We start from the raw sequence: 24,913 nt of genomic DNA, 5'->3' as shown, positions 1-24,913 counted from the left end.
TGGGGCTGGGTCGGCCACACTCTACGTAGGGGCGGAAACGAAATCTGTAAACAAGCATTAGACTGGAACCCAGCGGGACATCGCAGCAGAGGCAGACCCAGAGGCTCATGGCGGCGAAGCCTCAATAAAGAAATAAAAGAAGTCGACCGAAATCTAACCTGGCAACAGGTTAAAGCGATAGCCGGGCATCGCTCAGGATGGAGATCTTTCAAGTCGGCCCTTTGTACCACCGGAGGTGTACAGGATCCATAAGATGAAGAAGAATTTCAAATTAAACAATGTGCCTTTCGTCTTTTGAGTCGGAAGAAAAACTGATGCGTTCAGGATGATTAACTTCATCGTTCTCTGAAAGAAAATTGAATATGGATTCTTCATTTTAGGACCCAATTGTTACAGATTCAAAAACATATATTTATTTAAAGAGTAAAACTTCTGATGACCAGGGTATAAATGAATAAAACTTGTTAATGGGTGGTAAAACATTCTTTGTTCAATCATTACATAAGCAACATACTTCATTCGCTATCACTCTCAGAAACTCACTGTGTGGTCAGCCCATTCGTTACCCATTGGCATTTAAGAAATCGATCTCCTAACATCCTTCCAAGCTGCCACAAGCTGGATAAATTATCTTCGATCCCGGAATCACCATAACTCGTTCAATGGGCCGAAAGTTTACCCAGTGGTTATTGACTTGGCTGCCATTGCCGGGCGGGCAGCCGCGGTATGTGGTATTCAGTTAATCATATGGATAACTAGCCGCACAGTGCTCTGATTTCGGGCCCAAGCACTTGCTGTTATTTGCTTCAAAATATACCCAGCTGTTAGCGCTATCACGATCAAAAATGGAACACTGCTTTCGAGAGGTAAATGAATGAATTATAGTCAAACGGCTCACTGCTAAATGGCGAACAACGCTACCCTACGCCGAAGTATTATATCATCGAATTCAATACACGAGTGTAAAGCAAGATTTACAATTCAATTAGATCTTTGAGCCTCGATTTATTGAAGCCGATAACTAGCAGTACAAAGGCATCAGCCGGTGGAGTCAATTAGACGAAAAGCCACCAATGCAATGCAATGTTGCGATTCACAGCATTCCAGATCTTGTCCTTACATAGGCTGTGAGAAATTACTCATGTGATATTTTTGTCTGTAATTACAAATTCTAAATTTTTGGTTCAACATATCTGATTCAAGTATCAAATTTTACTGAAATGTTTCATATTAATAAAAAAGCGCTTGTTAGTACAATGTATTGATTTTACTATTTTATTTGATAGGATTTCAGTCGCTTATGTGAAAGCTCTAATGTAATTTATGATCTTATGCCCATCTCATTGGTTCCCTGCGCAATTGCCATCATTCTGGCCATTCACGGAATAGCAACTACGAAGTGTATGAACATCATGTCCATGCTCCCCAATTTCGAATGTTATCATTTTTTTGCACATTATTTCAGTAAGCCCTTCGCTCTTACAAGCTGTTTAGAAATCCTCATGGATATGAAATGGATGCTACTTACCCGATATTATATTCGTAGGCGTAGTTTACTTTCTCATCACATTCTCACCTGAAACATGAAGAAAACAAAACAGTTTTTTAATTAATACGTAAGTCATGAATCGATGTGGACACAATTCAACGCCCTAAAGGTTTCACCAGCTACCGACCGACTGGCCGCTCAGTGTCGCTATGCCATTAGGTTACAAATCTAAGAAGTGCTGAGCACAAAATAATGACAAACAAATTTTCCAGTCACATTTTGGTACATTAAGTGCCAAACTGAGGAAGACTGATGAGCTGAGCAGAAGCGTTGGAAACGGGGACGGCGAGGCGTCCCGCCTAGGGGACGACCCGGCAGCAACTCCCAGTCATCATTAGTCTTTACAGCTCAATCAGTAGCAAGGCCCACTGACCCAGTCATAGTAGCGCGCAATGCTGCACCATTTCGTAGACTGTTATTTGTGACGTTTCTAGCTACTGGCTATTAGTTAATGGAGAAGAGCTTGAAGTTGAAGTGTTTGGCTTCTGGTTGAGTCCATAGGGTTGGATGGAATTGACAATTGTTTTGAAAAGGTCTCCTGAATGATGATGGGTGTTGTTTAGCGGCATTTGGGCAATAATGGCGAGAAACACACGTAATGAATTTATTGCGATTGCGAGTATGATGGTTTCTGATGCAACTTCAGAAAAATAGTGAGGATATGAAAATTTAACGAACATAGTAGAAACAGTTAATGAATTTTGATTCATTCCATAATTGAAGTTTTCATGAAAAAATTAACAACGTTACATCATCCTATGCCTTATCTAATGCGAATTAGTGTTGTGAGAAAGAAGGATTTTTTCTGTTCCCCGATGTTAAAATAGTGAATTGATATTCTTCTCATAGACCAATGAATATTCTTGCATTTGTAAACAATAAATGCTTCTTGGAGCCAATAAATATATCGGCAAATAAGTGACACGATTTCGCATGAAGAACTCAAACGCCATGCTTCCCTTTAAACCCGTTAAAGATTTTGCTCGCACGTAAGAGCTTTATATTTGAGGTTTGAGGATAATTTTACCCACAATGATTCCTACATAATTACGAAAGTTCCCAAATATTGATTGGTATCATTTGACAGAACAACGAACATATTTAGAACACTATCAACATGAACAACACTATCAGTTTGAACAATACTATAAATAGTTCAAGACAGCCAGACGTATGGCTACGGCGGTATTTTGAGAGCCATAATTAAACGATTTTTTGGGGGGATATAAGCAAAAGTTGACATAAATCGCTTCTCATAATATATGTCTTAAACTATTTATAGTATTGTTCAAACTGTCATGTTGATAGTGTTCTAAATATGTTCGTTGTTCTGTCAAATAATACCAATCAATATTTTGGAACTTTCGTAATTATGTAGGAATCATTGTGGGTAAAATTATCCTCAAACCTCAAATATAAAGCAGACATTTCATTAAGCAAACGTAGACCGATATTTGCACAGCTGAGATCGATAAAAACATTGATGTTTTATTTGTTGCAAAATTAATTAAATGTCATAAATAGGATTGATTTTGGTATTCTTCAGATTTTTATTAATTTATATAAGCTCATAACAGTTATAAAATCCTTGATTGAGTATTCATATTCATATGCAAATGTCAATCTAATAATAGTTGTATTACTTCCATCTCCAATTAGGACAAAATTAGTAAGCCCCATTCCGAAATATCATCCTTCGTTTGTCCATCGTAGGTTGACCGTAAAGAAAATATCACCTACCCTCTAATATCAGATCGTGTGAATTTCGTTCTTCCTGTTTCGCTAACCTTCAGCCTTCGAAGATCACCAGACGGGATGACATTTAATCGAGCTCAAATCGTGCCGAAAAGGTCTCGCCGTCCACATGCGGTGCAAGCATGTGGACAACCTTGGAAATGATTATAAGTGGCACATACCTACTTCCCATCTTCCCAGCCCCGGCGGCAATGCCAGACGGAATTGCTGTGAGATTTTTATGTAGGAGAAATCGGTCAGCAATGAGACAGTTTAGACTCATAGATCATTTTATGTACTCATAAAAGAACAACAAACATACTTCTCTTGATAATAAGTAGAAAGATTAAAATAAAGGAAGAGTCTACATTTACTATTCGTGTCGTGTCTCATTGTTCGATAGTGCTCCCTACCAAGAAAACTTCGTATAAATGTGCACAGGTAAATAATTGACCAGGTCTGTGTCCAGAATTCTTCCTCGAAAATGAATACGATGTCGTTCGCTCCAATACTTGGTATGGCCTGAAAGTATTGCATCACATCGTGTGTGCGGGCTCTGAACCGGATTCTACTATTTATTCAAGCGATTCTTATTCCCCGAGTGAACGACCGAAACGTTTGCCAAAATCTTGTTCTTGATCATTTATAACTGGAGCTGGCGGGAAGTAGTGATTAGTTTAGCTTGTCTCAACAAACAAATGACTTTTGAGATTGACCTTTTGCTGATTTCATACATAATTTGAATTTCAACATTATTAGGAATAGATTAGCTCTTTATATAAACACTCCTTTTCTTCTTTTTTGGAACTACGTGTTTTTATTGATATTTTTACAATTATTCATTGATTTTTGATTCATTGTTCTATATCTCGATATCTTTCTCTATGTCGATGGTTTTCTCGGTCCCTTCAATCTACATATATATGGGAATTCTAAATCTCGATGTGTTCTGATCATATTTTGTTCAGGATTCTCTCTCCCTATGTCGATATATTCATATTTCTAGGCTACTAGATCATTATTGGACAATAACTGACATTCGTTTTTTTGTCGTTTTTCATAGCAACGAGCTTTTTTCAATCTAGTACCCATTTCAATTTTCCTTCCATTATTCGATCTCTTCTTATCTCATTGGTCCCTTCAACATCGAGATGTGGAGAGGCGACTGAAGTTGCAGCGTGCCCGAAAAAATAATTTTCCGATACGTTTTTCGCCTAATTGTTGTCATTTGTGCCGTGAAATACCTCAGGTGACGATTTGTTCGACCATTGTAGCAAGGCTGGACTTTGCTGGAAGGGGTCCACGGGGCCGACAGTTTTCGAGGCCCCTAAATGTACGAAAAATTTTGATTTCGGAGATTCTGTTTTTACACGATTTACATTTTTTCAATTTTGCACTCATCCTGAATGACAAAGAATCAGAAGGAATAAATTTTGGTTGTTATGCCCTTTTCAAATGTTAGTCTAGATTTTAAAAATTGATTTGGCCTAATTTTTGACGTCCTTTGCACCAGTTGTCGCACTAGTGGTCCCTTTATGGCCAATTCCATAGGAAAACAATAGGATTTGCCATAATAGGAACCAAAATAAGGGATAGTGCCACAACTGTACATGCGTTCCTATTATGAATTAAGCAATTTTAGGCACTAACACGAATTTGATTGCGGTTTCCACATTTGTTCTGAGGAGCAGGAAAGGAAACCTTTCGATTGACATGCCGCCTTACCTGGGCTGCGATACATAGCCACGTGATGGGGAACAACTGGCGTGACGTCGCATTTCTCTCTGACCGCTACGAGTCAGACTCTGTTTTGGGCCGCCCCTAACCTAGGGAACAGACGCTCATGCAGGTTTGATTAAGGTTCCCTTACTTCAGGACTAGGCTAGTGCTTTTTGAGCGGCATTGGGTCGATTTGATAGAACCTGCTTGAGGATACTAGCAGCTTTTTATAGAAGCTTTACAGAAAACACTGTCAAGCCCTACCACATCCTTGGCAGACCCCACATTGATCATTTATCACACAAAAGCTCAGGTCGGAACGGAAGAGTTTTTCGTCCAGTAATTGGAAAGGAGAGCCTCCACGCCACTACCAATGGCAACGGTCTGAAGCTAGTGAATTTTGCCACAGCCAAAGGAATAGATATTTTGCACGCAAAAATATTCGAGAGAACACCTGGAAACCTCCAAATGGTCAGCATTTCTCAGATGACATGTAGATGTGAGGACCTTCCGAGGCCCTAGGATGCAGAGGAAAGCTTTGCCAGAAACGAAGCGCGGAAGTTTTACAAAACGATTAACAGCATGCGCAAGAAAAGCGCGCCGGCGCCAGTCATGATCAATGACAGCTCCGGAAATCTGTTTACCGACCTGCTTTTCAACATAGCTTTTGATGGTGCAATATTAAGATCTGGTGTACGAAGAGCCGGAACCATCATCACCAAGACTTACATACTCCTAGGTTTTGCGAAGGATATCGACATCGTTGGTGTAGATCGCAGAGCAGTGCAAAAGGCTTTCGTGCCTTTCCTACTAGAGACTGATTGAATAGGATTATTATTAAGCTCTGTCAAATCTAAGTAGCTGGTGGCTGACAGAGAACGTGGTATTCCAAACACGACCGCCCGAAGTAAACTACGTAAACTAGTTTGGTGCTCTGAGGAATGTATTGCTATTATGCACATTACAAGATGACTCTTTTGATTTCATTTGTCACTGGTTTTGAACAAAATTCAAGAATACGAAATTTTGTTGGATACGACAATTTACGCCATTTGCACTTAAAAAAAGTTACTTATGTATTTTCGTAATTTAGTAAATAATAACAATTAACTCATACTTGTTTATTGAATTTATCGAACAATCGTCAAAATGAGCTTAGCTCTTGATACTTCTTTTGCAAATTTCAGTTGGTCAGGTGAAATTACACTCTTTACTATATTTATCCATTAAAATGTCATAAATTAACGGAAATTACCATTGAATCGCTAGAGACGCACACTGCTGAATAAATTTTCTGCCGTAACCACTCGCCATTTCGTCGACGGCCACTGCTCGAATTGGAACTGAAGTCCCGATTCCGCTACCCACCCCGAGCGATTATGTTTGTTACTTTGAAAGAAGTTCGGATAATTTTTATATTCTTCTCATTAATGCGTATTTTAAATCACTAACAGCCAATAACAGAACAACAGAACCCAGAAAATTGCAAAATAAATTAAATTGGACGCCTAGAATTTGCCGGTAATTAGAAACGGCACTTTGGAAAATACTCTCGGCTCAACTTTCTTCCCAAAATAATGGTGGTCCGGAAAACAGCTGGTTTACTTTCAATATCTCAAATTACAATCAGCAACCACCTGCCGCAACCATCATCTAATACAAAGCGTGCTGCTTGGGATGCTACAGCAAAAACAGTTACACAAAGTGCATTAGCAAGTCAAAAAAGACCGACACTTCAACTCGCTTCAAAAAACTCATTTTGAATCAGTTTCAATATTTTGTAATCAAACTGAAGGTGTGGTTCCGCGGATGTTCCGGACAACAGTTTAGCTATGCTGGTTCCTAGATATCGGTTTTAAAGAAACAACAATTTCAAGGCCAATATTTTTGGCGTAATTTCTAGCGTTTCGAGTTCTGGAAATGCTTACAATAATAATTAACCCAATAAATTAACAAAAATGTAATCATAATTTATTCCCATGGCTTTTCACATTTCCCGGTTATTGGACAATCCGGTGTCCTTCTGAAAGATCCGAAATATCATTAAACGCATTTTGATGGACCTGCGTGGCCACCTGAGGCCCTTCGGAAGATTCGAGGCATCCGTAATAGTGGAAAGTTCATAAAACTAATCCGTCTCTGAATAACGATCAATGTGGTCCATTCTCATGAATCTGAGTGGCCACCGAAGATCCGGAACCTCCGTAGAAGTGGTAAACTCAGGATACTTATATTAAAGGAGCAAAACTCAAATGTTCAAATCTTTTCATTATTTAAAAAAAAAAAAAGGAACACCGTCTTCGACCAGAGGTCGTACAGACTGAACACTTACCACCTAGACAACGGACAGAACACATAACACCCAGTGGACCGGTGGAGAATTTTTCGATCACGAAAAGTTTCTTCCTTACCGGGGCGGGAATCGAACCCACGCTCCATAGTCCATGCAACTAGACGATTGACGTCGCTAACCGCACGGCCACGAAGCCCCCAAATTATCGTACTATGAGTAACAAATGATTGTCTTAACCTCTTCTCATGGACTTGTTAAGCTCCAAAAAATCAATCCTCTGTTGATATGAACAATTCATAAAAATTGTGATGGCACCAATTTTTTGTTGCTAAAATTTAGTTATTAACTATGTTTATCCCAATTTTTTTTTGAAATATCTATGGGCTTTTGAATCTGAATACTTTTTAACTTGAGCTCTTAAAGTTTGTTAATCTATCAAATTAAAAATGGTTTAAACATCATTTAGAGTTACTTAGAATTTCTAATAGAATACGTACCCCGTTGTTTTGAATAAAGCCAAATGTTGAATGAAGTCCAATAAATATTTATATTCTTTTTATAATTTTAAGAACTTCTAGATCTTAGATTTCCTCCAATTCATTCTGAATTTTCTGGAATATTTAAAATGCTATGACATCTAAGAAGCAAAGAATTTAAATTTTCAATCGTTCAACGTTGACAATCAAAAGTTTTAATAAAATTTGCAAATTGGTGGAGAGTTTTCGAGTATGATTTCGTGACAGTCCCCAATTTTGAAATTTTCATTTTGCACTCTAACAACCCTCTGGGTGATTCCATTAAAAACATGTATTTTCGAAGTTTTTATCGGGTTAGGGACAAAAGGTCAAAAGACAAAAGGTCGAAAGACAAAATATCGAAGGGACAAATGGTCGAAAAGGCCAAAAGGTCAAAAGGGTCAAAAGGACAAATCGTCGAACGGGACAAAATGTCGAAAGGACAAAAGGTCCAAAGAAACAAAAGATCAAAAGGTCAAAATGGACAAAAGGTCGAAATAGATAAGAAACTGAAACGGAGAGAATCAATCACGCACCAGAGATACTCTACACAAAAACTCTGCTCTTTTATTTTTCACAATTTTTAACAATTAAATGAAATTCATTCAGTGAGTACAACTAATAGATGGATGTTTGAGTTTTCTAAATGTCACTTCGTTCTCTCAAAATGGCGCACGCCGCACATCAAATACAACGGCGTGAATTAAGTTTGTAATTCGCGACGCGATTCTATCGCCTGGTGACTGCGATTATGTCGCAGTTGGTATGGAAACACAAATTGATCATTGCCAGCATCCCCTCAACGATAGAATCGCGGTGACTAGCTGTCACCGTTGAAGCGATGAAATTGCTTGGGTTGTGGGGAGCCTTTACACACCGGCATATTTCTAATGCGCGTGCCTGCATGCCAAAACAGATTTCTAAAAAGATTTATGGACAACACAGTGTGTCCTCTTTATAAACTGCACAGTCCTTACAAATTTTACTTATTTTCTAACTCAACAATCTTTTTTATTTCTAACAGAACTATCTAGATATTCATAATATTGTTTGATAGTAATTACTCCTTCTTTGAAAATGGCTCATTCTTTAACTTTGATTGATGAGATGAGTATGTTATTTCTGCTTAAAATTAAATGCATTTCACAAATTTGTTTTTAATACACCCAACTTATTATCAACTTGTTCTTTATCGACCGTTTGTCCCTTTCGACATTTTGTACTTTCGACCTTTTGTCCCTTTCGACCTTCTGTGCCTTTCGACCTTTTGTCCTTTCGACCTTCTGTCCCTTTCGACATTTTGTTTTTTCGACATTTTGTCCTTTCGACCTTTTGTCTTTTCGACCTTTTGTCTTTCGACCTTTTGTCATAGATTCGTTTTTATCAATAGTTTAACATATCAATTAAACTTTTCTGAATAGGTTCCAACAATATTGCATGAAAATGATTTTATTTCAAAATAGTGTATTCGCATCAAAACATGAACGATGCTGGGTAATTGGCGATTTGATGTTGCAAGCAAAAGAAAAAGCAGAATGTCGCACATTCGAAAAATTAGCACGGGAAAGGACTTTAAAAGACTTTATAAAAATTTATTCGAAATATGCCAATATATTCCCGACCAGTAGAAAGTAACAAATTTATATCAGAATTTGCCATTTTGTTTCACCATTTGTTTTGAACAAAGGGTTGTTATAAAACATTAGTAGTTAAAATAACTAAAATTGTACCCAAATTTGTTCTAATTTTTAACAAAAACGTTACTGAATAACATATTCAGTAACGTTTTTGTTAAAAATTAGAACAAATTTTGGTACAATTTTAATTATTTTAACTACTAATGTTTTATAACAACCCTTTGTTCAAAACAAATGGTGAAACAAAATGGCAAATTCTCTCTAACAAAAGTATAAGTCAACGTGTTTCATGAAATGTGATAGAAAATAACTAATTTAAAAGAAATTATGGTATTGGCCAGTTGGCACTGTAAAAACTGTTTCTCTTATTTCTCTTATTATGAAATCAATCAAATATTTCAATCTTTATTGATAATAGGGTTTCTTATCCCATTCCCGGCCTGACATGCGTCCCAAGTAACACAATTCGTTGTATAAGAGTTAAAAATGCATATTTAGGTTTATTATGTTTTGGTACAAAAAACTTGTTTCATTAGTTAAGTCCTAAGAAAGTTTTCAATAACCGTCTCTCAACATGGTTATGTCAAATTGAACACCAAAACAAAAATGTTGTCCAACATTTGCAACGAAATAAACCATATACAAAAACGAATTAAAAAAAATGCCTGCCTGAAATGATGAATACCATTTTGATAAACTTTGCTATTAACTAAATACAGACTTTAAATTTGTTTCAAAGCCTCGCATTATATGCGACTCATGATTTATTGGTGAACTTTCCATTTTACTTCTCCCAAATTCATGCGCCATTGATTGAAGAAAAAAAAGCTATGACAAAATGATATTGTTTAGAAATTTATGTGTAAACACATTCTCGAATTTTCCAAATAACAATATGCCGAGTTCTCGATAAACAACAAAGTTGATCGAAAACGTTCGTTGCTTTAATTCTTTTGAAATTACTCTGTTGAAATTACGTTCAAAATGCGTGTTTTAGCTAGTGATGGGCAAAACGGTTCATTCAGGTGAGCGGCCAAGCGTTCACTTCATTTCATTTCATTTATTTAGTTAACATCTAAACAGATAACACTGAATCAACAATTTGACGCCACAATGCACGGTTCGAGGCCGCATCTCTCCATCCTCGGATACGCCCCACGCTCGCCAAGTCGTTCTGCACCTGGTCTGCCCATCTCGCTCGCTGCGCTCCACGTCGTCTCGTACCTGCCGGATCGGAAGCGAACACCATCTTTGCAGGGTTGCTGTCCGGCATTCTTGCAACATGTCCTGCCCATCGTACCCTTCCGGCTTTAGCTACCTTCTGGATACTGGGTTCGCCGTAAAGTTGGGCGAGCTCATGGTTCATTCTTCGCCGCCACACACCGTCTTCTTGCACACCGCCAAAGATGGTCCTAAGCACCAGTCTCTCGAATACCCCGAGTGCTTGCAAGTCCTCCTCGAGCATTGTCCATGTTTCATGTCCGTAGAGGACAACCGGTCTTATTAACGTCTTGTACATGACACATTTGGTGCGGTGGCGAATCTTTTTCGACCGCAGTTTCTTCTGGAGCCCGTAGTAGGCCCGACTTCCACAGATGATGCGCCTTCGTATTTCACGACTAACGTTGTTGTCAGCCGTTAGCAAGGATCCGAGGTAGACGAATTCCTCGACCACCTCGAAGGTATCCCCGTCTATCGTAACACTGCTTCCCAGGCGGGCCCTGTCGCGCTCGGTTCCGCCCACAAGCATGTACTTTGTCTTTGACGCATTCACCACCAGTCCAACTTTTGTTGCTTCACGTTTCAGGCGGGTGTACAGTTCTGCCACTTTTGCAAATGTTCGGCCGACAATGTCCATGTCATCCGCGAAGCAAATAAATTGACTGGATCTGTTGAAAATCGTACCCCGGCTGTTACACCCGGCTCTCCGCATGACACCTTCTAGCGCAATGTTGAACAACAGGCACGAAAGTCCATCACCTTGTCTTAGTCCCCGGCGCGATTCGAACGAACTGGAGTGTTCGCCCGAAATCTTCACACAGTTTTGCACACCATCCACCGTTGCTTTGATCAGTCTGGTAAGCTTCGCAGGGAAGCTGTTCTCGTCCATAATTTTCCATAGCTCTACGCGGTCTATACTGTCGTATGCCGCCTTGAAATCAACGAACAGATGGTGCGTTGGGACCTGGTATTCACGGCATTTTTGAAGGATTTGCCGTACAGTAAAGATCTGGTCCGTTGTCGAGCGGCCGTCAACGAAGCCGGCTTGATAACTTCCCACGAACTCGTTTACTAATGGTAACAGACGACGGAATATGATCTGGGATATCACTTTGTAGGCGGCATTAAGGATAGTGATCGCTCGAAAGTTCTCACACTCCAGTTTGTCGCCTTTCTTGTAGATGGGGCATATAACTCCTCCTTCCACTCCTCCGGCAGCTGTTCGGTTTCCCAGATTCTGACTATCAGTTTGTGCAGGCAAGTGGCCAGCTTTTCCGGGCCCATCTTGATGAGCTCAGCTCCGATACCATCCTTACCAGCTGCTTTATTGGTCTTTAGCTGTTGAATGGCATCCTTAACTTCCCTCAAGGTGGGGGCTGGTTGGCTTCCATCGTCCGCTGAACTGACGTAGTCATCTCCTCCGCTGCCTTGACTTTCACTGCCTGTACTCTCAGCGCCATTCAGATGTTCCTCGTAGTGCTGCTTCCACCTTTCGATCACCACACGTTCGTCCGTGCTCCCATCCTTATCCCGGCACATTTCGGCTCGCGGCACGAAGCCTTTGCGGGATGCGTTGAGCTTCTGATAGAACTTGCGTGTATCTTGAGAACGGCACAGCTGTTCCATCTCCTCGCACTCCGGTTCTTCCAGGCGGCGTTTCTTCTCCTGAAAAAGGCGGGTCTGCTGTCTCCGCTTCCGTCTATAACGTTCCACGTTCTGCCGGGTACCTTGCTGCAGCGCGACCGCCCGCGCTGCGTCCTTCTCCTCCAGAATCTGTCTGCACTCTTCGTCGAACCAATCGTTCCGTCGACTTCGACCCATATACCCGACGTTGTTCTCCGCTGCGTCGTTAATGGCTGCTTTAACTGTACTCCAGCAGTCCTCAAGAGGGGCCCCATCGAGCTCACCCTCTTCCGGCAACGCTGCCTCGAGATGCTGCGCGTATGCAGTGGCGACATCAGGTTGCTTCAGTCGCTCTAGGTCGTACCGAGGCGGTCGTCGGTACCGAATATTGTTGATGACGGATAGTTTTGGGCGCAGTTTAACCATCACCAGATAGTGGTCAGAGTCGATGTTAGCGCCACGATATGTCCTGACGTCGATAATGTCGGAGAAGTGCCGTCCATCGATCAGAACGTGGTCGATTTGTGATTCTGTCTGCAGTGGTGATCTCCAGGTGTACCGATACGGGAGGCTGTGTTGGAAGTAGGTGCTACGAATGGCCATATTCCTGGAGGCGGCGAAATCAATTAGTCGTAGGCCGTTTTCGTTCGTCAGCCGGTGAGCGCTGAACTTTCCAATAGTCGGTCTAAACTCCTCCTCTTGGCCAACCTGAGCGTTCAAATCTCCTATGATGATTTTGACGTCGTGGCTTGGGCAGCTGTCGTACTCACGTTCCAGCTGCGCGTAGAATGCGTCCTTATCATCATCAGTGCTTCCGGAGTGTGGGCTATGGACGTTGATTATGCTGAAGTTGAAGAACCGGCCTTTGATCCACATTCTCTCGTTGATCGGCCACCACCCGATCACGCACCTTTGCATGCCGCCCATCACTATGAAAGCTGTTCCCAGCTCGTGTGTGTTGCCGCAGCTCTGGAGATAGTATGATTACCTCTAAACGTTCGCACCATTGATCCCTTCCAACAAACCTCCTGCAACGCTACGATGCCGAATCCACGGTCCTTGAGCACATCGGCGAGTATGCGTGTGCTCCCGATGAAGTTGAGAGATTTGCAGTTCCACGAACCGAGTTTCCAATCGCTAGTCCCTTTTCGTCGCAGTGGTCTTCGCCGATGGTTCCGGTCCGTACTCTCTTGTTGATTGTTCGTTGCTTATGATTTTTTAAAGGCTGGCTTGCAGGGCCTGACACCAAACCCCCTAAATTTCCGGAGGACCATTCCTCCTTATTTCCGGTGGACCATGGTGCAAAGTTTCACTTAGAATCCCTCGCTGGCACTCGGACGATGATCAGCCGCCCCTAACATGGAGAACAGACGCTGTTGTGAGCCGATCCTGACATGGAGAACAAACGCTCAATAAGATTTGCACCTCCGGAAGGAGCAAACCCCCTTCCCTGTCAGCATACGACCATAGTTCCCACCGGGGTTGGTTACCCGATCTTCCCTAAGGTTGCTCGTATCCCGGCCAGCACCGCGGGGAGGTAGGGATAGGAGTTGCTGGGTAAGAGGCTAAGGACCGCGAGATGGGGTCTATTTTATTCCTTCAGGTACGCGAAGTACCAATGGTACGCTTTACCCAGCATTTGCCGTGCCCAGCGTTCACTTAAATGCGCCGATTCTATGAATTTCCGGTGGTTTGAGCGATATATCATTCAAAATAACAGGAGTCCATTTTTAATTTGAACTTTAAGTAACTTCTTGATATATAACTAATACTATAGTGTCCTTTTTTGCTAATTTGTTTGGTTACGTTGGTTACGTTTGGTTAGGCAGTTTTCCTTTTATCGATGAAGGACTATTTTCATATTGAAAAAGACTCATGGATACATTTTTAAATGTATTCTAATATGTTTATATAAGTTCTAGTGATAATAACAGAAAGGAAGGTTTGAAGTGCGTGAGTTTAGCATTATTGTGTGGCGATTAACAGCTTCAAGCAATAATTGTATCGAGCACTGTGATGATTTTCAGGTAGGAGTTTATTTGATGATATCGTTTGTTTGATATTTACATTTTTGTTTTCTATATTTGGCTCAATTAGGAATGGTTGAAAATATAAAATATTGTGGGAGATAAATCGGAGACTTTTTTTTAAATTATTGATCATAAACCTACGAATTTCAAGCAGTATAAATCATTAGTTTTCTGTGCAGTGAGTCGTGAATAGGACCCATAGGCCCAAGTAGTGATTTACCCTAATGATAAAAATAAAACCGAGATTAATGCACCTAGCAGTGATGATGCTTTTCTCGTGCATTATGAAATATATTGTAAAAACCACATTAGAAAGGTCAAAAAAGGTCTTTAGGGTATAGATCACAATTTTTCGATCATTTAGCATGCTATTGATTAAAATGCATTGCCAGCATTTTTGAAAAACAATTTTGTTTCCGTTTTGAAAAAAAAAATACCTTTGGGAAAAAACAATGATTTTTCAATAATTCCGGAATGGAATGTCCGATCGAGCCAATTTCAAAAGCAAACAATGGGACCGCATTCATTGTCAAATGCAACTTGTTGCGAGTAAATTGGATAATGCTATGTTCCAAAAAGTGTGTCTACAAAATTTGTACACTTTCACACATACATACATCACCTCAGTTCGTCTACCTTAGTCGATCAATATATAACACTATGGGTCTCCGGGCCTTCTATCAAAAGTTCTTTTTTGGAGCAATCTTTATATCCTTTCGGTACAACTTTGATGCACGAGAAAGGCAAAAACCTGGGAGGGAGCTCTCGATACTACACATCAAATTAAATATTTATTGTCGTCATGCAACAAGTAAATTATCAACAAGAAAAAACAATCAACGTAGGCGTCACCTGAAAAGACTAAATTTTGTTTTGCGTGTTATTGTTGTTATATTGCCTTCAAAAATTTTCTTGCTGAGTGTTTCGTTTTCGGCTCACACTGACAGCTAGATTTCGGCTCAGCTTGACACACATATTTTTCGAATCTGTTTCTCCCTCCCAGGCAAAAACAATATTTTATATGCTTTCCGTATTTATTATAACACATTGCGTTATAATCATGTTTGAAATTTTCTCTATTTATTTTATTTAAACTTTTGAAAACATTTTTTTAAGGACGAACTTTTTGGAATCTAATGTTGTTCCACCTCGCGTTTTCAAGTGCACCACTATCAATACTGAAGCAACATGCAGCTGTCATCATTTTATTCCACGCTTACTACGACACAGCAAAGCCAAAACAAATAGATGACAAATCTTTTCTTCTTTATCGAGATTGGTGTCGCTGAAAACGCGTTGTATTTTTTATTTGGATTCTGTTCAATTTCACCTTAAAATTATGAGCTCTTTGATTCCTAAGCCTCAAATTGACATAAAAATCTTTATTTTTCAATATTTTTTTCATTTTCATTGTTTAATTTGATTAATATAACTCCACCATTTTCCCTGCTGGAATGTTTTGTTCAAATTCCTTATCTGAAAAAGAAAAACAATTCAATGATTATAATTATTTTCACACTATTTATATGCAGTTCTGCGGTTTTTTTTTCAGAAGTTTATGCGTCGAACTTATATTTTTTACAAGCAATAACCAGTCGTTCAAACCATGATCACCCCAATCCAAATAGGATACGCAATGCTTCACTAAGCACAACGGCCTTGATGTATGAGAATGATATTCCAGCCTTATTAGTCGATGGTACGATTTATTTTCGATTAAGTTCAACATATGTGTAGTTCAATAGAAAGGCCATAAACTGAACTAGTTTCCTAATGTATTGTAAAGTCAAATTTGTTACTTCCTTGACCTGACTTGGTAAAATCACCAGGGTATCGCAGATGCTAATTAAATTACAAATTTTACCTTTAATGTAAATTTATGTTTGCTGCAGTAATATTTTTCTAATCGCGAAGTAATTTAATCATGTTAACAACACGTCTGAAAGTAATTCAAATCAAAATTTTGAATACACATTTGAATAACATTTTGACTCTTTTACGCGTCTTGTACAATTTGAGTTCTTTTCGCCATTATTTAAATTTTCGATAGTCTTAGATTATTCATATTATACATCAAACAGGAAAAAATCAATCAAAACCTGCCAGCAATTTCAAAATTGTAGGGTTTCGATCGGATGATCAATATCATTACGCTTCACAGTTTTTCGCACATTGCTTCCATCACAGTAAATCCATAAAAAGCTCACCAAGAAAAAGAAACCATCCTTAATAGCCATTCCATTGCATTTGTGATGCAGTGAAAAAAAAAACAAACTTATAAAAAACGAAACAGAAATTAGCGTTGCCGCGCCGTGATACAACATTTTGTCTATGGTCAGTACTAAAAAAATTGCGGAAAGAAGAGCGCAGATCCGATGGTCATGTAAATGAAGCGATCATAATTTGATTTACGCTAAGTGGCGGAATGGTTGGTAACACACTCCTCTCAGTCATTATAGAGAGCAAATTAAATATTGGGGTATGTGCTTTTTATTGACAGCTGAACTGCAGTAATAAAGCTGACTCACATCAATTGAGAAAACATTGCCAAAAATGAGTGTTGGTTGATATATTTCAGTGATTGGCCAGTCACCGGAATGTGTAAATAAAAATTTTACAAGGGGGATGCGATCCGTGAAATCACTATAGTGCTGTCCAATGAGAGCTTGAAGTAGCTCGAAGTTTCTCCCTGTCCTGTTCATGCCCATTTGTTGTCAAAAAAGAACGAGCAGGACGGGAACAACTTCGAGCTACTTCGAGCTGCTCATTGGACAGCACTTATACAAGAATGATTTTTCTAACAAGTTTAATTCAAGTTCTGAAACGGTTACCGGGATAAAAAAAATCATAACTGAATTCAATTGTTTTATTCATGGATTATATGTATAAAGTTATATTCTTACTTACATAACTAACAAAAGTGACAACTTACTGAATATAACTTTCTGCACAGATCATGTTTCTCGCATTTTAATCAGAATACTTGTATATCGCATTTCGCTCGTTAAGACAAGTATGTATGGTCGCATTCCAAAACCTATAGAAATGACCACTACGTGTTTTTATTTGCAAGATGAAGTGTATTGCTCTCTTTGCTATCCATTGATAGCTGCCGCCAGCGATAAAAATCAATGGAAATTATAAGCCCAATGCTGGCATATGTTTATGATCCCATAATAGTTGCCCATGGTACAGGTTTTACCCGAAAGCATAAACCGTACCGCTCTATTGCAACCAGCCAATAATCAGTACATATAATTAAGTGAAACAATAAGTTATCAACGTTGTGTTTGAGCTTTTCCGAAACAAACATCTAGCCCATTCTGGACCAGTGCGGTATATGCTTAAGCATGAGGAAATTCGATCCATTGGCCTTTGAGCGTATCTAAAAGAAAAGTGGTCGTAAAATGTAAGCACCATTTGAGCTTCGGCAGCTGCACGCTGACGCGGTGGCTACAAGTGGCGTTGAGAAACTTCGATCTCGGTGGTGATAGGATGAGGGTGAGCGTAGTAAAAGTGCGGTTTTCCTCATTTTGATCACTCCAATAATGATAAATTCTAAAATAATTGACATTTAGCTTCTTGGGTTGACGTTTCTTGGCGTTGCTGTTGCCGCGGTGGATGACAACGGTGCGGTTTTGAGTAGACATCAGTGTAACTAGTCACTGCTGCTAAATCTATGAATATGAAAATTTGCACATAATTATTATCATTGAATATTTTGTTTCGTAAAAACACTGAATGAGCGTTTTAGATCAAATTTAGTCAAGATGTAATTCGAATATTTTTTTTCAGATTTATTTGCAATATATTTAATTAGTAGTCTAGCTCTTTACTATAGCATATGGACAGCAACTTTTTTATGAAATCACTAAGGGTTTGCACCAATAATGTCTGCTATATTACTATGTAGATTTTTCTCATTGGTAATGTGAAGATCTTATTACTCAATCAAGGATTACAAAAGATAAAGTTTGCTCTTTTTAAACAGACTAACAGTAGAGAGAAATACAATACAAACATAAAATACACTAAAAAAAGGAAGGTAAAATTATTTTGAAGAAGATATACTACTACTACTGAAAAAGAGATACTACTACTGCTACTATTAAAGAGAAAAGATACTAAGAATACATTGCAATACAATTCTATTTGTTTTGCCTTTCTCGTATACTAAGTATACGGTAAAGGCTATATGATCGCTCCAAAAACAAACTTTTTATAGAAGGCCCGGAGACCCATAGTGTTATATACCAATCGACTCAGTTCGACGAATTGAGGTGATGTCTGTTTGTGTGTGTGTGTGTGTATGTATGTATGCATGTGTGTATGTGTGTGTGTGCAAAACTACTCAAAAATGTCACTCATTTTCGGGCACTTATCCTCAACCGATTTGCTTGCAACAAGTTGCATTCGACGCAGAATCCTGTCCCATTGTTTCCTATTTGAAATTGGCCAGATCGGACTATGGGATCGAAAGTTATGGCCAAAATACAAATTCATACGAAAAAATCGCGTAAAAATGTCACTCATTTTTCGGGCACTTATCCTTAACCGATTTGCTCGCAACAAAATGCATTCGACGCAGAATCCTGTCCCATTGTTTCCTATTTCAAATTGGCCAGATCGGACTATGGGATCGAAAGTTATGGTCAAAATACAAATTCATACGAAAAAATCGCGTGAAAAATGTCACTCATTTTTCGGGCATTTATCCTCAACCGATTTACTTGCAACAAGTTGCATTCGACGCAGAACCCTGTCCCATTGTTTCCTATTTCAAATTGGCCAGATCGAACTATGGGATCGAAAGTTATGGCCAAAATACAAATTCATACGAAAAAATCGCGTAAAAAATGTCACACATTTTTCGGGTACTTATCCTCAACCGATTTACTTGCAACAAGTTGCATTCGACGCAGAATCCTGTCCCATTGTTTCCTATTTGAAATTGACCAGGTCGGACTATGGAATCGGAAGTTATGGCCAAAATACAAATTCATACGTAAAAATCGCGTAAAAAATGTCACTCATTTTTCGGACCCTTTTTTTCAACTGATTTGCTCGCAAATGGCGAGCATTGCATTCGACGCAGAATCCTGTCCCATTGTTTCCTATTGAAAATTGGCAAGATCGAACTATAGGATCGAAAGTTATGGTCAAAATACAAATTCATACGAAAAATCGCGTGAAAATGTCACTCATTTTCGGGCATTTATCCTCAACCGATTTACTTGCAACAAGTTGCATTCGACGCAGAATCCTGTCTCATTGTTTCCTATTTGAAATTGGCCAGATCGGACTATGGGATCGAAAGTTATGGTCAAAATACAAATTCATACGAAAAAATCGCGTGAAAAATGTCACACATTTTTCGGGCACTTATCCTCAACCGATTTACTTGCAACAAGTTGCATTCGACGCAGAATCCTGTCCCATTGTTTCCTATTTGAAATTGGCCAGATCGGACTATGGGATCGAAAGTTATGGCCAAAATACAAATTCATACGAAAAAATCGCGAAAAAAATGTCACTCATTTTTCGGGCATTTATCCTCAACCGATTTACTTGCAACAAGTTGCATTCGACGCAGAACCCTGTCCCATTGTTTCCTATTTCAAATTGGCCAGATCGAACTATGGGATCGAAAGTTATGGCCAAAATACAAATTCATATGAGAAAATCGGTTGAGGCTAAGTGCCCGAAAAATGTCACTCATTTTTGGGCACTTATCCTTAACCGATGTGCTCGCAACAAAATGCATTCGACGCAGAATCCTGTCCCATTGTTTCCTATTTGAAATTGGCCAGATCGGACTATGGGATCGAAAGTTATGGCCAAAATACAAATTCATACGAAAAAATCGGGTAAAAATGTCACTCATTTTTCGGGCACTTATCTTCAACCGATTTGCTCGCAACAAGTTGCATTCGACGCAGAATCCTGTCCCATTGTTTCCTATTTGAAATTGGTCAGATCGGACTATGGGATCGAAAGTTATGGTCAAAATACAAATTCATACGAAAAAAATCGCGTGAAAAATGTCACTCATTTTTCGGGCATTTATCCTCAACCGATTTACTTGCAACAAGTTGCATTCGACGCAGAATCCTGTCCCATTGTTTCCTATTTGAAATTGGCCAGGTCGGACTATGGAATCGGAAGTTATGGCCAAAATACAAATTCATACGTAAAAATCGCGTAAAAAATGTCACTCATTTTTCGGACCCTTTTTTTCAACTGATTTGCTCGCAAATTGCGAGCATTGCATTCGACGCAGAATCCTGTCCCATTGTTTCCTATTTGAAATTGGCCAGATCGGACTATGGGATCGAAAGTTATGGCCAAAATACAAATTCATACGAAAAAATCGCGAAAAAAATGTCACTCATTTTTCGGGCATTTATCCTCAACCGATTTACTTGCAACAAGTTGCATTCGACGCTCAACCCTTTCCCATTGTTTCCTATTTCAAATTGGCCAGATCGAACTATGGGATCGAAAGTTATGGCCAAAATACAAATTCATACGAAAAAATCGCGTAAAAAATGTCACTCATTTTTGGGCACTTATCCTTAACCGATGTGCTCGCAACAAAATGCATTCGACGCAGAATCCTGTCCCATTGTTTCCTATTTGAAATTGGCCAGATCGGACTATGGGATCGAAAGTTATGGCCAAAATACAAATTCATACGAAAAAATCGCGTAAAAAATGTCACTCATTTTTCGGGCACTTATCCTCAACCGATTTGCTCGCAACAAGTTACATTCAACGCAGAATCCTGTCCCATTGTTTCCTATTCGAAATTAGCCAGATCGGACTATGGGATCGAAAGTTATGGTCAAAATACAAATTCATACGAAAAAATCGCGTATGAAAGTCACTCATTTTTCGGGCACTTATTCTCAACCGATTTGCTCGCAACAAGTTGCATTCGACGCAGAATCCTGTCTCATTACTTCCTATTTGAAATTGGGCAGATCGGACTATGGGATCGAAAGTTATGGCCAAAATACAAATTCATACGAAAAAATCGCGTAAAAAATGTCACTCATTTTTCGGGCACTTATGCTTAACCGATTTGCTCGCAACAAGTTGCATTCGACGCAGAATCCTGTCCCATTGCTTCCTATTAGAAATTGGCAAGATCGGACTATGGGATCGAAAGTTATGGCCAAAATACAAATTCATACGAAAAAATCGCGTAAAAAATGTCACTCGTTTTTCGGGCACTTATCCTTAACCGATTTGCTCGCAACAAGTTGCATTCGACGCAGAATCCTGTCCCATTGTTTCCTATTTGAAATTGGCAAGATCGGATTATGGGATCGAAAGTTATGGCCAAAATACAAATTCATACGAAAAAATCGCGTAAAAAATGTCACTCATTTTTCGGGCACTTATCCTTAACTGATTTGCTCACAACAAGTTGCATTTGACGTAGAATCCTGTCCCGTTGTTTTCAATTGAAAATTGGCCATATCGGACTATGGGATCGAAAATTATACCATTTTTTTATGGAAAAATCGCTAAAAAAACTCACTCATTTTTCAGGCACTTGTCCTCAACCGATTTGCTCGCATTAAATTGCATTCGACGCAGAATGTGTCATATTTTCTTATTGAAAATTAGCCAGATCTGACTATGGGCTTAGATGTTATGGTCAAATTACTATTTATTGTGAAAAAGAGTTCAAAAAAGTCTAGCTCACTTTTTTAGCACTTAGACTTCATCTTTCATCTATTCCCCAAGCAACACAAGTTCAACAAATCTGGTTGCAGTAACCATATTGTGACTGAATCCGGTCATATATAAGTTACTGTGATTGATGTGCAACATGTGTGCTTCTCAGGTCGCTCGCAACAGATTGCATGCGACGCAGAATCTTGTCCCATTGTTTCCTATAGAAACTTGGCCGGATCGTACAATTGGGTCAAAAGTTATGGCGAAAATACTAATTTTAAAACTACAAAATAAAATTCCATTTTTTGCTCTTATGCTCATCCGATTTGATTGCAAAAAATTGCGTTTGGCGAGAATTTTTTTATGCATATAAACAAATATGAAAAATAAGACCAATCCACATTTTGGTGTTATTTGAGATTTTTCCAAACCTTTTGAACGAGCGAGAAAGGCACCATCACCGCTAGGTGGATTAATCTGGGTTTTTATAAAACTTTTAAAATTTTAAAACATCTTTGACCCTTGTATATTACGCTACTGTTGACGAAAATGGCGATCAAGTGATGATGGTACCATGGGAATAGAACTCGACATACCAGCCGTAGGACGAGCGTCTTGCTCTACCAAAAGAGAGACAAAACCGGGAAACCCGAAGGTTGTGTTATGCAGGTAATTGACTGTCGTCAATCTATGACAGAATGAGTGAGCGAGCGTATGAATGAACGAGTAGCTCAATCAACCTTTGCTAGGATTGTTGTTTTTTTCACATCACTGCACCAATAAGGGATTAAACCGCGAACCGAAGAGGTATGCAAATTGATGACTTGATGTCGATGTGACTTTTCCGACTGAGCAGTCAGCCAGATGAACGAAGAATGACTTTATTAGAAAAATATCGCGAATAGTCAAATTGAGATTTTGATGATGGTCGTCAAAGGAGGATACGGTGGCTTAGGGACGTCGTAATTCCTCATGGAATGGCTTTGTCTGTCAATCTGCTGCATAAAAGAGTTATTTTATTAGAAAGTTCACTGGTGTGACATAACTAAAACAGTCAGTACAGTACCAATTACGGATTAATTGGTATAAAAACTTAAATTAATCCTCCGAGCGTGGTGGCTTTCTCGTTCATTATAAAACAGATAATATGAAAAGCACATCGATATAGTGAAAATAGTAACACTAGCAAATATACCAGGTTCACAATACAGTCTACATAGCGACAGTGATTACTCTGAGCATTTTGTTTTTGATAAATTGGGCAGAATTCTCGCTTGTCATAGAACGAGTTTGTACAGTTCCATTTGATTCCACCACTTGATTATACCTTTGACAGATACGTATTTCAACCTCAAAGGTAAGGCAGTCTTCAGTGTCTCGTACTTGACTCTTCATGTCCTGTAACGGAATTAACATTGTTGAGATTTTTGTAGCCTCACAGAAAAAAGTTATGAAAAGTAAACAGCGCGTAAAACTTGCCATGCGGAAAATTACACTATCCTTCGCTGGAATGGCCCTCTTCCTAAAAAGATTGCTTACAACTTGCATGGAATATAGACGATTCACGTCAAATATTGTATAAATTTAGGATAAATCCGTTCTGGAATTACGCTAATAATGACGTTCCATTTATGTGCATGATTTTTGGCGTAAATTTCAGTTGATTTTTCTATCTGTGCTCCCTTCATCCTTCTCGTCCTTTTAAGATAGACGAATATGATTATGATTACAGCAGGCTTCCGAGCGTCTTCTAAGCGATTTTCACAGTTCTTACACGGTTGTCTTATCTATATTCTGTAGTTTGCTAGTTTGTTATGTTTCTAGGGATCCTATTTTTTTTTTTGCTAGATCAGGTGGAGTACGGGTGCTGTCTATTAAAATGTAGAAAATTTCGATTTACAAAAAAAATTGTTTTTATTTATTACCAAACTAAGGCCGGAGTGGCCTGTGCTATACATAAAAGTCTTCTCCATTCAGCTCGGTCAATGGCTACAAGTTGCCAACCACGCATTCTACAGAGGGTCCGCCAGTCATCTTCCACCCGATCGATCCACCTTGCCCGCTGCGCACCTCGCATTTTTGTGCCCGTCGGATCGTTGTCGAGAACCATTTTCACCGGATTACTGTCCGACATTCTGGCTACGTGCCCGGCCCACCGCAGTCTTCCGACTTCTGCGGTGTGAACGATGGATGGTTCTCCCAACAGCTGATGCAACTCGTGGTTCATTCGCCTCCTCCACGTATCGTCCGTCATCTGCACTCCACCATAGATGGTACGCAGAGCTTTCCTTTCGAAAACTCCCAGTGTTGGTCCTCCACGAGCATCGTCCAGGTCTCGTGTCCGTAGAGGATTACCGGTCTAATAAGAGTCTAAAGTACGTACGATTTCCTGCCATGATGCGTGTCCGAATTTCTCTGCTGGTATCGTTATCGGAGGTCACCAGTGAGCCCAAGTACACGAATTCTTCAACCACCAAACTCGTGGTGGGTGGCTTACATTGTCTTCTCTTGAGCCTCTTCCTATCATGTACTTCGTTTTCGACGTGTTGATGGCTAGTCCAATCCGTTTAGCTTCGCTTTTCAGTCTGATGTAGGCTTCCTCCTTTTATTTTTGTAAAATTTGTGTGTTTATTAACTGAGTAAAAAATTAATTACATAAAATAACTATTCATACATCAATTTCAATTTCAAAAGCTAGTGCTGCTACGTCGATAACATTATTACTTTGCATAATAAAGCTGACATAATTTGCAAACAATTTCAAGAGGTTTAGGGTCATTTGGCCGAATGCCGTTTGGCCGAATGTCGTTTGGCTGAATGCCATTTGACCGAAAGGGTCATTTGGCCGAACGCCATTTGGCCGAATGCCGTTTGGCCGAATAGTTGAAATACGTTTCCTTACGAAG

At 39.4% G+C, this 24,913-nt stretch overlaps 1 protein-coding gene across 7 annotated transcripts in view; it reads right to left on the bottom strand.

Annotated features, from left to right (window-relative positions):
- The window catches only part of LOC134226671 (myb-like protein Q), a 571,978-nt gene that overhangs the window by 229,492 nt on the left and 317,573 nt on the right, over window positions 1-24,913 (bottom strand). Inside the window, exon 2 of one of the 7 annotated variants that reach the window (XM_062707597.1) lies at window positions 1,529-1,576. The exons of the other annotated variants lie outside the window; for them this stretch is intronic. The gene's annotated coding sequence lies outside the window, so the exon portion shown is untranslated. The remainder of the gene's footprint in view (window positions 1-1,528; window positions 1,577-24,913) is intronic. 7 annotated transcript variants of the gene reach the window in all.

This window comes from Armigeres subalbatus, chromosome 3 (assembly GCF_024139115.2).
Source record: "Armigeres subalbatus isolate Guangzhou_Male chromosome 3, GZ_Asu_2, whole genome shotgun sequence".
In the NCBI taxonomy this organism is placed as follows: domain Eukaryota; kingdom Metazoa; phylum Arthropoda; class Insecta; order Diptera; family Culicidae; genus Armigeres; species Armigeres subalbatus.
The sequence above is the reverse complement of the archived record's forward strand: the minus strand, read 5'-3'. Positions and strand labels throughout refer to the sequence as shown.